We start from the raw sequence: 14910 nt of genomic DNA, 5'->3' as shown, positions 1-14910 counted from the left end.
AATTTTATTGATCTGGAAAATCTTGGTTTAAGTCATTGATTTCATTTTTTTGACATCTTTCCTTTTTTCTTCAATTCTCTCCAAATAGTGTTTTTGTGTCGGTCTTGGCTCAGTATTAGCAAACTCATTCCTGAGTCAGAAAGTTGTAGGTTCAAGCCCCATTCCAGAGACTTGGGCACATAATCTAAGTTAACAGTCCGGTGCTACAATGTTGCAAGTGTTTCCTTTTGGATAATACGTTAAACTGAGCCCCTGTCTGCCCTCTCCGGTGGACATAAAAGATTCCATGGCAATATTCGAAGAAGAGCAACAGAGTTCCTCCAGTGTCTTGGCCTGGTCATTATCTCACTGCTGTTTGTGGGACCTTGCTGTTTACAAATTGGCTGCTGTGTTTACCTACATTACTGTAAACAATTTTACAACACCAAATTATAGTCCAGCAATTTTATTTTAAATTCACAAGCTTTCGGAGGCTACCTCCTTCCTCAGGTGAACGATGTTCCTTCACCTGAGGAAGGAGGTAGCCTCCGAAAGCTTGTGAATTTAAAATAAAATTGCTGGACTATAACTTGGTGTTGTAAAATTGTTTACAATTGTCAACCCCAGTCCATCACCGGCATCTCCACATCATGACTACCTACATTACAACTGTGACGACACTTCAAAAGTACTTAATTGGCTGTAAAGCACTTTGGGATGTCCTGAGGACATGAAAGGTGCTGTATAAACGCAAGTCTTTCTTTTCTTTATATTAAAGCAGAATCTACAGGTTGACACTGGAAGTTGAACAAAATGATTGGGGGGTTCATTTAAAAACAAAATAACTACTGTGGATTGTAATTTTCATTAAGTTGCTTCACTGTTTACAATTATCGAATAAATATAAAAGTCAGAATGTTGAGGCTTGCCAGTGCTGCATTTTATCTGTTCGACTTGATTTTCATTGAGTAATTGCGGGTTTCATTTGAACTGTAAGGTCCATTGAAATCTCTTTTTTGTAACATAGGAACAGGAGTAGGCCATTCAGCCCCTCGTGCCTGTTCCGCCATTTGATAAGATCATGGCTGATCTGTGATCGAGCTCCATATACCTGCCTTTGGCCCATATCCCTTAATACCTTTGGTTGCCAAAAAGCTATCTACCTCAGACTTAAATTTAGCAATTGAGCTAATATCAATTGCCGTTTGCGGAAGAGAGTTCCAAACTTCTACCACCCTTTGTGTGTAGAAATGTTTTCTAATCTCGCTCCTGAAGGGTCTGGCTCTAATTTTTAGACTGTGCCCCCTACTCCTCGAATCCCAAACCAGCGGAAATAGTTTCTCTCTATCCACCCTATCTGTTCCCCTTATTATCTTATAAACTTCGATCAGATCACCCCTTAACCTTTGAAACTCTAGAGAATACAACCCCAATTTGTGTAATCTCTCCTCATAACTTAAGCCTTGAAGTCCGTGTATCATTCTAGTAAACCTACGCTGCACTCCCTCCAAGGCCAATATGTCCTTCCGAAGGTGCGGTGCCCAGAACTGCTCACAGTACTCCAGGTGAGGTCTAACCAGGGTTTTGTATAGCTGCAGCATAACTTCTGCCCCCTTGTACTCCAGTCCTCTAGATATAAAGGCCAGCATTCCATTAGCCTTCTTGATTATTTTCTGCACCTGTTCATGACACTTCAATGATCTAAGTACCTGAACCACTAAGTCCTTTTGGACATCCACAGCTTTTAACTTTTTACCATTTAGAAAGTACCTTGTTCTATCCTTTTTTGATCCAAAGTGGATGACCTCACATTTGCCTACATTGAATTCCATTTGCCACAGTTTTGCCCATTCACCTAACCTATCAATATCCCTTTGTAATTTTATGTTTTCATCTACACTGCTTACAATGCCACCAATCTTTGTGTCATTGGCAAACTTAAATATGAGACTTTCTATGCCTTCATCTAAGTCGTTAATAAATATTGTGAATAATTGAGGCCCCAAGACAGAGCCCTGTGGGACTCCACTAGTCACATCCTGCCAGTGTGAGTACTTACCCATTATCCCTACTCTCTGTCAACTTTCGCTCAGCCAACTTCCTAACCAAGTCCGTACTTTTCCTTCGATTCCATGGGCTTCTATCTTAGCTAACAGTCTCTTATGTGGGACTTTGTCAAATGCCTTCTGGAAGTCCATATAAATAATATCCATTGACATTCCCCTGTCCACTACTTTAGTCACCTCTTCAAAAAATTCAATCTGGTTTGTCAGGCACGACCTACCTTTCACAAATCCATGCTGGCTCTTTCTGATTAACTGAAAATTCTCGAGGTGTTGAGTCACCCTATCCTTAACTATGGATTACAACATTTTCCCCACAATAGATGTTAGGCTAACTGGTCTATAATTCTCTGGTTTCCCTTTCTCTCCTTTCTTAAAAAGCGGAGTGACATGTGCAATTTTCCAATCTAGAGGGACAGTTCCTGAATCTAGAGAACTTTGAAAGATTATAGTTAGACATCCTATAAAACCCTGGGATGGAAACCATCTGGTCCTGGGGATTTGTCACTCTTTAGTGCTATTATTTTCTTCATTACTGTTGTTTTATTTATGTTAATTTTATTGAGTCCCTGTTCCCGATTCAGTATTAGTTTTCTTGGAATTTCCGGCATGCTATTCTCTTTTTCTACTATAAATACTGACGCAAAGTAATTGTTCAACATGTCCACCATTTCCCCATTGTCAATGACAATATTCCCACTTTCAGTTTTTAAGGGACCAACACTGCTCCTGACCACCCTCTTTTTCCTAATATAACTATAAAAGTTCTTCGTATTGGTTTTGATATCCCTTCCAAGTTTCTTTTCATACTCTCTTTTTGTAGCTCTTACTATCTGTTTTGTGACCCTTTGTTGATCTTTGTATCTTTCCCATTCGCCAGGATCTGCCATTTTTTGCCTTTTTGTATGCCCTTTCCTTATGTCTTATACTGTCCCTTACCTCTTTAGTTGTCCATGGCTGTTTTTTTTGGCAAGTAGAGTTCTTGCCCCTCGGGAATAAACTGGTTCTGTATCACGTTAAATGTTTCTTTAAACATTTCCCACTGATTATCAGTCGTTTTACCCATTAACAGATTTGCCCAGTTTACTGTGGACAGTCTCTGCCTCATCCCATTGAAGTCGGCCTTTGCCAAGTCTAGAATCTTAGCAGCTGATTCACTTTTTTCCCTTTCAAACACTACTTTGAACTCGATCATGTTATGATCGCTATTGGATAGATGTTCACACACAGTTAAGCTGTTAACTAAGTCTGGTTCATTACTAAATCTAACATGGCTTGCCCCCTCATTGCCTCCAGGACATACTGCTGTAGAAAACTATCCCGGACACACTCAAGAAATTCACTACCTTTCTGACAGTTGCTAATCTGCTTTTCCTAATCTATGTGAAGGTTAAAGTCCCCCTTTAAGACCGCTATGCCTTTGTTACACACTTGTCTAATCTCTGCATTTATACAATCTAACACTTCAGAGCTGCTGCCAGGGGTCCTATACACAACTCCCACAACAGTCTTAGATCCTTTCCTATTTCTCAATTCAACCCATAGGGTCTCTGTTAGCTGCTTACCCCTCGTTATATCCTCCTTTATCATTAAAGTGATTTCATCTCTAATCACTAAGGCTACTCCTCCTCCTCTTCCATTTTCCCTATCTCTCCTGTAGACCTTATAACCCTGTATATTTAGTTCCCAATCCTGACCATCCTGCAGCCATGTCTCAGTAATAGCTATCATGTCATACCCTCCAATTTGAATTTGAACCTGTAGTTCATTTAATTTATTCCTTATACCCTGTGCATTTGTATATAGAACTCTTAGTTGGGCCACACACCCTAGCCTGACCTTCAGCTTTGATGCTGGGTTAATCACTTTACGCTTTCTAGTTTTCACTTTATCTGTAGTGCCTAAAGTACACTTTCTTTCTGCTGCTCTACGCTTTTCCCTTTTACTTGATCTTGAACAACTGTTTGTACTACTTGTATTGTAAATTTCCCCTGGGTCTTCCCCTCTCTTGCTACTCTCAACTTTACTCCCTTTTGACCCCCCGCTCAGGTTCCCATCCCCCTGCCACTCTAGTTTAAACCTTTCCCAACAGCACTAGCAAACACCCCCGCAAGGGCATTGGTCCCGGTCCTGCTCGGGTGTAACCCGTCACGCTTGTACAGGTCCCACCTTCCCCAGAACCGTTCCCAATGTCCCAGGAATCTAAATCCCTCCCTCCTACACCATCCCTGCAGCCATGCATTCATCCGGTCTATTCTCCTGTTCCTATACTCACTAGCAAATGGTACTGGTAGTAATCCTGAGATCACTAGCTTTGAGGTCCTGCTTTTTAATTTATCTCCTAACTCCTTAAATTCACCTTGCAGGACCTCATCCCTTTTTTTTACCTATGTCGTTGGTACCAATATGGACCATGACTACTGGCTGTTCACCCTCCCTCTGCAGAATGTCCTGCAGCCGCTCCATGACATCCTTGACCCTAGCACCAGGGAGGCAACATACCATCCTGGAGTCACGTTTGCGGCCGCAGAAATGCCTATCTGTTCCCCTTACAATTGAATCCCCTATCACTATAGCCCTGCCACTCTTCTTCCTCCCCTCCTGTGCAGCAGAGCCACCCGTGGTGCCACGGACTTGGCTCTTGCTGCTTTCCCCTGATAAGCCATCTCCCCCAACAGTATCCAAAGCAGAATATCTGTTTGAGAGTGAGATGGCCCCAGGGGACTCCTGCTCTACCTGCCTAGTCCTTTTACTCTGCCTGGCGGTCACCCATTTCCTTTCTGCCTGCATAATCTTTACCTGCAGTGTGACCACCTCACTGAACGTGCTATCCACGATAGTCTCAGCATCGCGGATGCTCCACAGTGAATCCGCCCGCAGCTCCGAAATGCGGTTAGCCAGTAGCTGCAGCTGGACACACTTCCTGCACACATGGTCGCCAGGGACACCTGTAGTGTCTACGACTTCCCACATAGTGCAGGAGGAACATATCACGGGTGCGAGCTCTGCTGCCACGACTTGCCTTAGAGTTACACTGCGTTCACCTCTCAGACTCTCCTTCCGCTCTCGGCTAAATAAAACAAACAGCAAGAATGCCTATTAAAGAAAGTTCTCTGAAGCTAGTTTTAGTTTGAATTCTAAAAGGACTGATAAATGTGTACCAGTTGGTGAAACTGGCTCTTTGATGTTTAATGGATGTTTATTTTTAAGCTGAAGCTTGAGCTTCAGGTATTTTGCTGAAACATTTCTTTCCTATGTCTTTGGCTCAGAGGTCATTTTGTTTGCACTCTGAAAGGAAGCAAATTATTTTCAACATCATTTAAAAGTAAAAGTCTGAATCAGTGAATGCATTATAAAGGTAATATCACACCGCTGAAAGGCTGCCAGCGCCATTGTTTTTATGACTAAGCAGCAGAATTGTATTCCAGCACAATCTCATGGCCTGGCATATTCCTCACTCTATCATTACTAACAAGCCAGGGGATCAACCCTGGTTCAATGAGGAGTGTAGAAGACCAGGAGCAGCACCAGGCGTACCTAAAAGTGAGGTGCCAACCTGGTGAAGCTACAACACAGGACTACATGCATGCTAAACAGCAGAAGAAACATGCTATGGACAGAGCTAAGCGATTCGACAACCAATGGACCAGTTCAAAGCTCTGCAGTCCTGCCACATCCAGTCGTGAATGGTAGTGGACAATTAAACAACTAACGGTAGGAGGAGGCTCCCTGAACATCCTCATCCTCAATGATGGCAGAGTCCAACACGTGAGTGCAAAAGAGAAGAATGAAGAGTTTGCAACCATCTTCAGCCAGAAGTGCCGAGTGGATGATCCATCTCAGCCTCCTCCCGATATCCCCACCATCACAGAAGCCAGTCTTCAGCCAATTCGATTCACTCCACATGATATCAAGAAACAGCTAAGTGCACTGGATATATAAAATGCTATGGGCCCCGACAACATCAAGGCTGAAGGCTTGTGGTCCAGAACTAGCTGCGCCTGTAGTCAAGCTGTTCCATTACAGCTACAACACTGGCATCTACCTGACACTGGAAAATTGCCCAGGTATGTCCTGTCCACAAAAAGGAAAAATCCAATCCGGCCAATTACCGTCCCATCAGTCTACTCTCAATCATCAGCAAAGTGATGGAAGGTGTCATCGACAGTGCTATCAAGCGGCACTTACTCATCAATAACCTGCTCACCGATGCTCAGTTTGGGTTCCGCCAGGACCACTCGGCTCCAGACCTCATTACAGCCTTGGTCCAAACATGGACAAAAGAGCTGAATTCCAGAGGTGAGGTGAGAGTGACTGCCCATGACATCAAGGCAGCATTTGACCGAGTGTGGCACCAAGGAGCCCTGGTAAAATTGAAGTCAATGGGAATCAGGGGGAAAACTCTCCAGTGGCTGGAGTCATAACTAGCACAAAGGAAGATGGTTGTTGGAGGCCAATCATCTCAGCCCCAGGACATTGCTGCAGGAGTTCCTCAGGGCAGTGTCTTAGAACCAAAAATCTTCAGCTGCTTCATCAATGACCTTCCCTCCATCATAAGGTCAGAAATGGGATGTTCACTGATGATTGCACAGTGTTCAGTTCCATTCACAACCCCTCAGATAATGAAGCAGTCGTGCCTGCATGCAGCAAGACCTGGACAACATCCAGGCTTGGGCTCATAAGTGGCAAGTAACATTCACGCCAGACAAGTGCCAGGCAATGACCATCTCCAACAAGAGAGAGTCTAACCACCTCCCCTTGACATTCAACGGCATTACCATCGCCAAATCCCCCACCATCAACATCTTGGGGGTCACCATTGACCAGAAGCTTAACTGGACCAGCCACATAAATACTGTGGCTGCAAGAGCATGTCAGACCCTGGGTATTCTGCGGCGAGTGACTCACCTCCTGACTCCCCAAAGTCTTTCCACCATCTACAAGGCATAAGTCAGGAGTGTGATGGAATACTCTCCACTTGCCTGGATGAGTGCAGCTCCAACAACACTCGGGAAGCTCAACACCATCCAGGACAAAGCAGCCCGCTTGATTGGCACCCCATCCACCATCCTAAACATTCACTCCCTTCACCACTGGCGCATTGTGGCTGCAGTGTGTACCGTCTACAGCACTGCAGCAACTCGCCAAGGCTTCTTCGACAGCACCTCGCAAACCCGCGACCTCTACCACCTAGAAGGACAAGGGCAGCAGGCACATGGAAACAGCACCACCTGCATGTTCACCTCCAAGACACACACCATCCCCACTTCGAAATATATCGCCGTTCCTTCATCGTCGCTGGGTCAAAATCCTGGCACTCCCTACCTAACAGCGCTGTGGGAGAACCTTCGCCACACGGACTGCAGCGTTTCAAGGGGGCTCACCACCACCTTCTCGAGGGCAATTAGGGATGGGCAATAAATGCTGGCCTTGCCAGCGATGCCCACATCCCATGAACGAATAAAAAACAAAGCGGCAGTGACGTGAAAACTGGCTTAAATGCAGCAAAATGACGATCGTCCTTGATTTCAATGGCGGGGGATGGGGAGTGTTGGAGCTATGATTACCTTCTAACTGTTTTTAGCTCAGATTAATGGTGGAGCGGTGTAAAGGACCCAGGAAAATATGGAGTGGTATAATTAATGGCGTAGGTCACTTACTCCATAATTAGTAATCAGGGAAAGTGTAAACACTCTGGGAAATAGGATGTTAGGGCTTACCTACGAGAATAGTCTGAAACATGGAAGCCAAAGATATCTAAAGTACAAAAGAGCAAAGAAATCCCCACAAAACATAACAGATCCTTTTAGCAAATTTCCCGATTTGATAATAGATTTTAGGCTAATAGATGAAGACTTTAATGATAAAATAATAATTTTTTACGGTGTTAGTGTAGGTTTTATGAACTTGCACTTTCTGTATGAAACTTCATGCACTCGGAGCACAAATTTGTAAAATCTACCACTACTGTTTCTAATCTCCATCAATAACTTTGTGGGTAATTTTAGACTAGCTGCCTGGTGACAAAATTGATAGGATCGGATCAGCCGCTTGTTTTATACTCCCCACCCCCGATTTTGGTCAGGCGGGTTAGGTAAAAATTACCCCCTTAGATTCTGAAACTCAATGCAACTCACAGTTGATACCAAATTAGGAGGGGCAATGGAACCAAAGGGGGCAGCTCAGAAATAACGGAATGAACTGAACAAAATACGTGAGTGGGCCAAGCAATGGCAGATGAAACTCTTGCTCCTTCGAGGCCCACAAATCAAATTCAAGACTTACCTTTAGTGGACCCCTTCTCTTCCATTGTCCATGGAACTGATGGAGCTGCACAGCACTGACTAGTTCCTACCTAAAATCGCAATCGGGGTCATATTTGCGTCAGAGGCCCCTGATTTCCTAATTAAAAGGGGCCTATCGCCTGAAAGATTAATCCTGATCTGACACCCGTGCAAAGTGGTGCGAGACCTTGTGTCAGAGATTTTCTCACATTGCTTTCAGCTCAAACTGGCTGCAGTAAACTTCAATCCAGTGCAAAGCCACATTTTAAAACTTCATTGGACTGCCTGGGAACTTTTAAAATTTTGCATGCAATCCTTTTAACGTTATGACAAAGTGGACACACCTGCCCATCCTTCTAATATTTAAAGTGAGCTGCTAGGAGATTGGAATTCTAAGCATGCGTCAAATCACTCGTACAATGCTCTGTTGTCTTATACCTCAGTGCCGATCAGATTGGTAATGGCAGTATAACTGCAGCCTATAAGAAGTGGTGGTAGACTGAAGTATATTATACTTCTAGAGTCTTTATTATTTGTTCTTGGGATGTGGGTGACGTATTTATCCCTAGTTGCCCTGAGAAGGTGTGATGGGCCTTCTCCTTGAATGGTTGCCGTCCTTGTGATTATAATGCTTCCACAATTGTGTTAGGTAGAAAATTCCAGAATATTGACCCAGTGACAATGAAGAAATGGTGATATATGTCCAAGTCATGACCGCTGATAACTTGGAGGGTAATGTGGAAATGATGGTGTTCCCACGATCTTGCTGCTCTTATCCTTCTACGTGGTAGAGGTCACAGGGAAGGTAGGTGCTGTTGAAGTAACCTTGGTGATTTGCTGCAGTCCCTCCTGTAGATCATGTATATAGAGATAGTGTTCTACCAGCAACTATATTCAAACCTTGGGATTTAGTTCATTGGAAAAAATTTAAAATAATACACAAGGGTTTGAATTCATCACTTGGGTGGGTAAGACAGGCGTTTGGGCATTTAAAACATGTTCAACATTTGACTGTATGGCATATTTAGCCCTGTTTTATTGAGATGGGCATTGATGCAACAAGTCAGTCTTTGCCCTCCTCCCTGGCACAATGAAAAAGTGATGTGCCATTGCATAGGAAGGGGATACAATAAGTGAAATTCTTTATCATAAACAAAATGCATTGGCAGTGCAAATGTTATAGAATTCAGGGTCAAGATCAAATAATCATTTTAATTATTTTAAAGAAATAAAAAAGACAATTGATGAAGTGGTAGTACATTTACATTTATTTTCCTTAATAATACAATTCAAAATATATTGATATAAATGTATATATCTGCCCGCAGGGAGAGTTGAATAGTTTAAGTGTGTGCCCAGTTTTCCTTGCCATTCTTCTTGTGGAGCTCCAAATTCACTTTTAACCAATGAATTATGAGTAGTATTTTGAAATTATTAATGGCAAAAATGATTTCCATACTTTTCACAAGCCCCCATGGCCCTTTTCCATTATTTCCTATGGTTTAACTTCAGAATTTTGCTATTACTCACAGCAACAGTACAATTGTTCAGTTCTGTGGTTGATTATTTAAATTGGTTTTACCGCTACCAAACCCCTCATTTACTCTCTATCACACCCTTAGAAATCTATGGTGCGTAGCAACAAGGCACATTGGTGCTCTAGCTTGCTTTGTTACAGTGTGGTAGGACTCGAGTGTTTGATTATTTTATTTGGATTTACTGCTACCAAACCCCTCATGTCTATTTTATCACATCCTTAGAAATCTATGGTGCATAGCAGCATGGCACATTGGTGCTCTAGCTTGCTTTGTTACAACGTGGTAGGACTGGATTTCATTCTTGTCTCTCCCATATTAGGAGTTCCTGATCTTGGCTGTGCCATCAGCCAAACATGCTAAGCCAAACCAAACCAGGTACTTGCCCACAGAGAGGGAGTGAAAACTGCCGGGTGATTCACCCCGGCCGATCGCTATACAGCTCCTTCTCACTAATTTAAGAAGGCAACTCGCAGAGGCCTGCAAAGAGGTTGCTTGTCTGACTTTTTGACTGGGTAATTGGAAAATTAATGATAGAATCATAGAATGATACAGCACAGAAGGAGGCCATTCAGTCCATCATGCCTGTGCTGGCTCTTTAAAAGAGCGATCCAATTAGTCCCACTCCCCCGCTCTTTCCCCAGAGCCCTGCTAGAAGGAGAGAAAATAAATTAAATTGGAGAGGGGATTTAGTAATGAATCCTTGCTTCTATCAAGGAGGGTACCTATTTCACAGTCAACTCCCACCTCTATATGCAGCTCTTTTTAAATTTTCTGGAAAGGCAGCAAGGGATGGGGGAGGAAAAGGAAACATCCATTTTAGTGTCATTTTCCATTATTTTGTTAATTTTTATTATATTATTTTTGAAGGAAAGATTACAAATAATTGAAAGGAGTTATAAAGGCATTCCAATATCATTCAACTCCATCCTGTATGATAGAACTGGTTTGCCAGTGCATCGTAGTTATATTCCACTGGAAAAAGCTTTGAGGAAATAGAACTTTCTGTGAACATCTAACGCTAATCTTATAATAGAACATGAGAAGCAGAGACAGAAACGATGAATTCCATTGCAGCATACTCTGAAAAATCCAAAGTATTCCACCTTTATATATGAATGCCAAAGATGCTCAAGTAATTAAATAGCAAGATTAAAAGGTCATTTTGTGCTTTTGACAGAGACACTCCCCTGCTGGAAATGCATATTGGAATTAGGGTGAGTGCTGCGCATAATTTTCCAACCGTTTAAATCTAATTGCTGCCAGATGCTGCACAGCACAGATCCAAGCTTCCTATATACGCTCCCGGCAGGTGAGGCTCGTCACCGAGAGCACAAACTCTGAAAATTACCGCTTTAGTGTCGAGATAAGAACTGAGACAAGTAAGAAGATACTCTCAGATGATACCTTGGTATCTGTTCATTCATTGTTTTTATCCAGTTTTTTGTCCTTTTTCTCCCCTCCTCTGGGGTATGGTTCCTTGCCCAAGTGACCACTTCAAGCATTAAGCCTTGACTGGGAGTGCTGACAGGCTACTTGACCATGGAGGAACGTAACAGCAAAGACTGATCTTCACCTCATCAATCCAAAGATGAACTTTCCAATAACTGCTGTCGCTAGATAGCTGTCAGGAATAGGAACCCTGGTTGATTTCTTTTGTTTTCTTCGTCCTGGTGTTACTGAGGCTAATTATTATGATCACTACTGCTGCCCTAGCTGAGATCAATTAAATTAGCATAAATCAGGAATAAAGACTGATACCATATTGCTTAGTTCCACACCACATCATTGCATTTGACCATTGAGTCATTGAAGGAGACCCATACTTGCCATTTACTGTCGTAGTCTATAGATAGATATATATATATATATAAAAAATCCACTATGAAGAGACAAATTATGCTGACAACAGTACCAAGAAGCTAAAATGATTGTTGTACAGAGGTGATTATCAAGGAATCATCTGGATCATCCCCTAAAATAGTTCTTTCTATACTACAGAGTTCCCAGCATGTAGTTTTGTGCACAATAATCCCTGTAGCCTGCAATGTGTTCTAACCATCATAACCTATAAGCCTCTACAAATTAAAGTAATGCCTTTTCCAAGGTTATTGCCTAACAATCGTCTAATAAAATTTATTATGGGTACAATACACATCCAACTCTCACATTTCCTGCATAAGCTGCACGCTATCACATCCTGACTCCTGCTGGTACTTACATTGAGAAAACTAATTAAGTGGTAGAAGGCCCGACCTCAAGCATAAAATGAATGACTATATGAAAAATCCCCACAGAGTGATAAAAATATTTCAAGCATAAGACAGCCTTTTAAAATTGGTTGCAAACTTTAGACAAGGGAGCCATTCAAACACAGGAGCTTTTCAGCATGTAATAAGTCATTTCAAAATTTACCTGTAGTCACTTATTTGACATCACTTAGCTCTTTGGCTCTTTAACAGAGAAAACCTGAGTTTTACTTTTCAATAATTTACACATGTTAAAGATCTTGGTATTTGACTCTCCATGTGGCAACAAAGTTAATTGGATGGAAAGAAATCAGATATCCTTTAAAGGAGCATTGCCATACAGTTTCAAGGGTTGTACTTGAATAGGTCCACTAACAGACAGAATCAGTCAACAATATAACACCATGCTATAGAAATTACTGTAGCCATATCAGGAGATACGTTGTGTTATTTTGTTTTACTTTGAACCTAACTCCATTTTGTCACAAGAACATAAGAATTTTTGGGAGCAGCAAAAGGCTATTGGGTCTGAACAAGCCTATCCCTTTTTGGTGCTTCACCACCAGCTGTGCATCTTGCCACCCGATCCATTCCTAGTATGGTATTTTGGCACTGAAATATTAGAAAAAACTCTAGTAAATTTCCATTATTTACCAGATGAAGGCATCTGTATGGCCCTGAATGCCACTGCACCTTGTAATCTAAGTTTGTGTCCATAACAGTATCTGAGGCACACTTTACTGTCATATTCCTTAAGAAAACACTTGTTATTGGGAAGATAGCCAAGCTGATGTTCTCCCTGCTCTTCTTCAGATTATGCAATGGGATCTTTAACATCCACCTGAATAGAGAGATGGGTTCTCAGTTTAATGTCTCTTTCAGAGGGCAGCACTGACGGTGCAGTCCTTCGGTACTGCACTGAAGTGTGGTTTGAATGTACAACTTATGACTCAGAAGTCAGGGTGCTGCTAACTGAATTCAGTGTCCAGTACTTTGTCTAAACAGAGTAGATAGATAGATAGAGAAACCAAGAGATTTGAAACACAAGATTCTTGGACCTGTTGTAACTGCCCCCATCAAAACCTTTGAAATCTTTTAATTACTTCCTATTTTTGAATCAGCCTCCATAAACATACTTTATCCACCTAAAGTTTAGCACATGATTAAATGGGTTGAGTAGGCTCCATGATAGAGTTAGATTGTATGCGGATTTTAGAAAGAATGATCTTGATGGGCTAAATAGTCTTTTCTCCTTCCATAGCTCATTACATTCCTAAGGTCTGAGCAGATCCTGTTGTCTTTTGTTTTTAACCATGATAAGGTGAGGGTCACTAAAGGAGTAGTAATAATTAAGGCAGTAATAGGCACTAATAAGGCATGTGGAAGGAGAATCAGTAGGAGAGCATTTTGGCGATAGTGACCATAATTCAGTTAGATTTAGCGTAGTTATGGAAAAGGACAAAGATAGAACAGGAGTAAAAGTTTTCAATTGGGGAAAGGCCAATTTTACAAAGCTGAGAAGTGATTTAGTAAAAGTGGACTGGAAACAGCTGCTTGAAGGTAAATCAGTGCCAGAGCAGTGGGAGGCATTCAAGGGGGAAATAGTGAGGGTTCAGAGCAAATATGTTCCACAAAGAAAAGGGTGGCACTCCAAAATCTAGAGCCCTCTGGATATCAAGGAGAATACAGGATAGGATAAGGCAAAAAAGGGAAGCTTATGTCAGATACCAAGAGCTCAATACTGCAGAAAGCCTAGAGGAGAATAAAAAGTGCAGGGATGAAATTAAAATGAAAATTAGGAAAGCAAAGAGAGGGCATGAAAAAATATTGGCAAGTAAAATCAAGGAAAACCCAAAGATAAATTCATAAAGGGCTAGAGGATAACTAAGGAAAGAGTAGGGCCTATTCGAGACCTATTAAAAAGGTAACCTAAATGTGGAGGCGGAAGATGTGGGTATGGTTCTTAACGAATACTTTGTGCCTGTTTTCACAAGAAGCTGACAATGCAGACATTGTAGTTAAGGAGGAGAAATATTGGATGGGATAAATACAATGAGGGAGGAAGTATTAAGGGGATTAGCATCTTTGAAAGTATATAAATCGCCAGGCCCAGATGAAATGTATCCCAGGCTGTTAAGAGAAGCAAGAGAGGAAATAGCAGAGGCTCTCACCATCTTTTCCAATCCTCTCTGGCTACAAGCATGGTGCTGGATGACTGGAGGACTGCTAATGTTGTATAAAAATTGAGAAAGGGATAGACCAAGTAATTTCAGGCCAACCAGCCTAACCTCGGTGGTTGGCAATTTATTGGAAACAATTCTGAGGGACAGTATTAATCGTCATTTAGAAATGATGTGGAGATGCCGGTGATGAACTGGGGTGGACAAATGTAAGGAGTCTTACAACACCAGGTTGTAGTCCAACAGCTTTATTTGAAATCACAAGCTTTCGGAGGCTTCCTCCTTCGTCACCTGACGAAGGAGGAAGCCTCCAAAAGCTTGTGATTTCAAATAAAGCTGTTGGACTATAACCTGGTGTTGTAAGACTCCTTACAGTCATTTAGAAAGGCACGGAGTAATCAAGGACAATCAGCATGGATTTGTTAAAGGAAGGTAGTGTCTGACTAACTTGATTGAATTTTTTGAGGAGGGTCGATGAGGGTATCGTGTTTGATGTAGTCTATATGGATTATAGCAAGGCTTTTGACAAAGTCCCACGCAGAAACATAGAAACATTTATGGCACAGAAGGAGGCCATTTGGCCCGTCATGTCTGTGCCAGTCGAAAAAGAGCTACCCAGC

The 14910-nt window shown here is 42.1% G+C and overlaps 1 protein-coding gene across 1 annotated transcript in view; it reads left to right on the top strand.

Annotated features, from left to right (window-relative positions):
• ccbe1 (collagen and calcium binding EGF domains 1) overlaps nucleotides 1-14910 on the top strand; it is a 293451-nt gene that overhangs the window by 218938 nt on the left and 59603 nt on the right. The window lies entirely within an intron of this gene.

Source organism: Heptranchias perlo, chromosome 1 (assembly GCF_035084215.1).
Source record: "Heptranchias perlo isolate sHepPer1 chromosome 1, sHepPer1.hap1, whole genome shotgun sequence".
Classification (NCBI taxonomy): Eukaryota; Metazoa; Chordata; class Chondrichthyes; order Hexanchiformes; family Hexanchidae; genus Heptranchias; species Heptranchias perlo.
The sequence above is the reverse complement of the archived record's forward strand: the minus strand, read 5'-3'. Positions and strand labels throughout refer to the sequence as shown.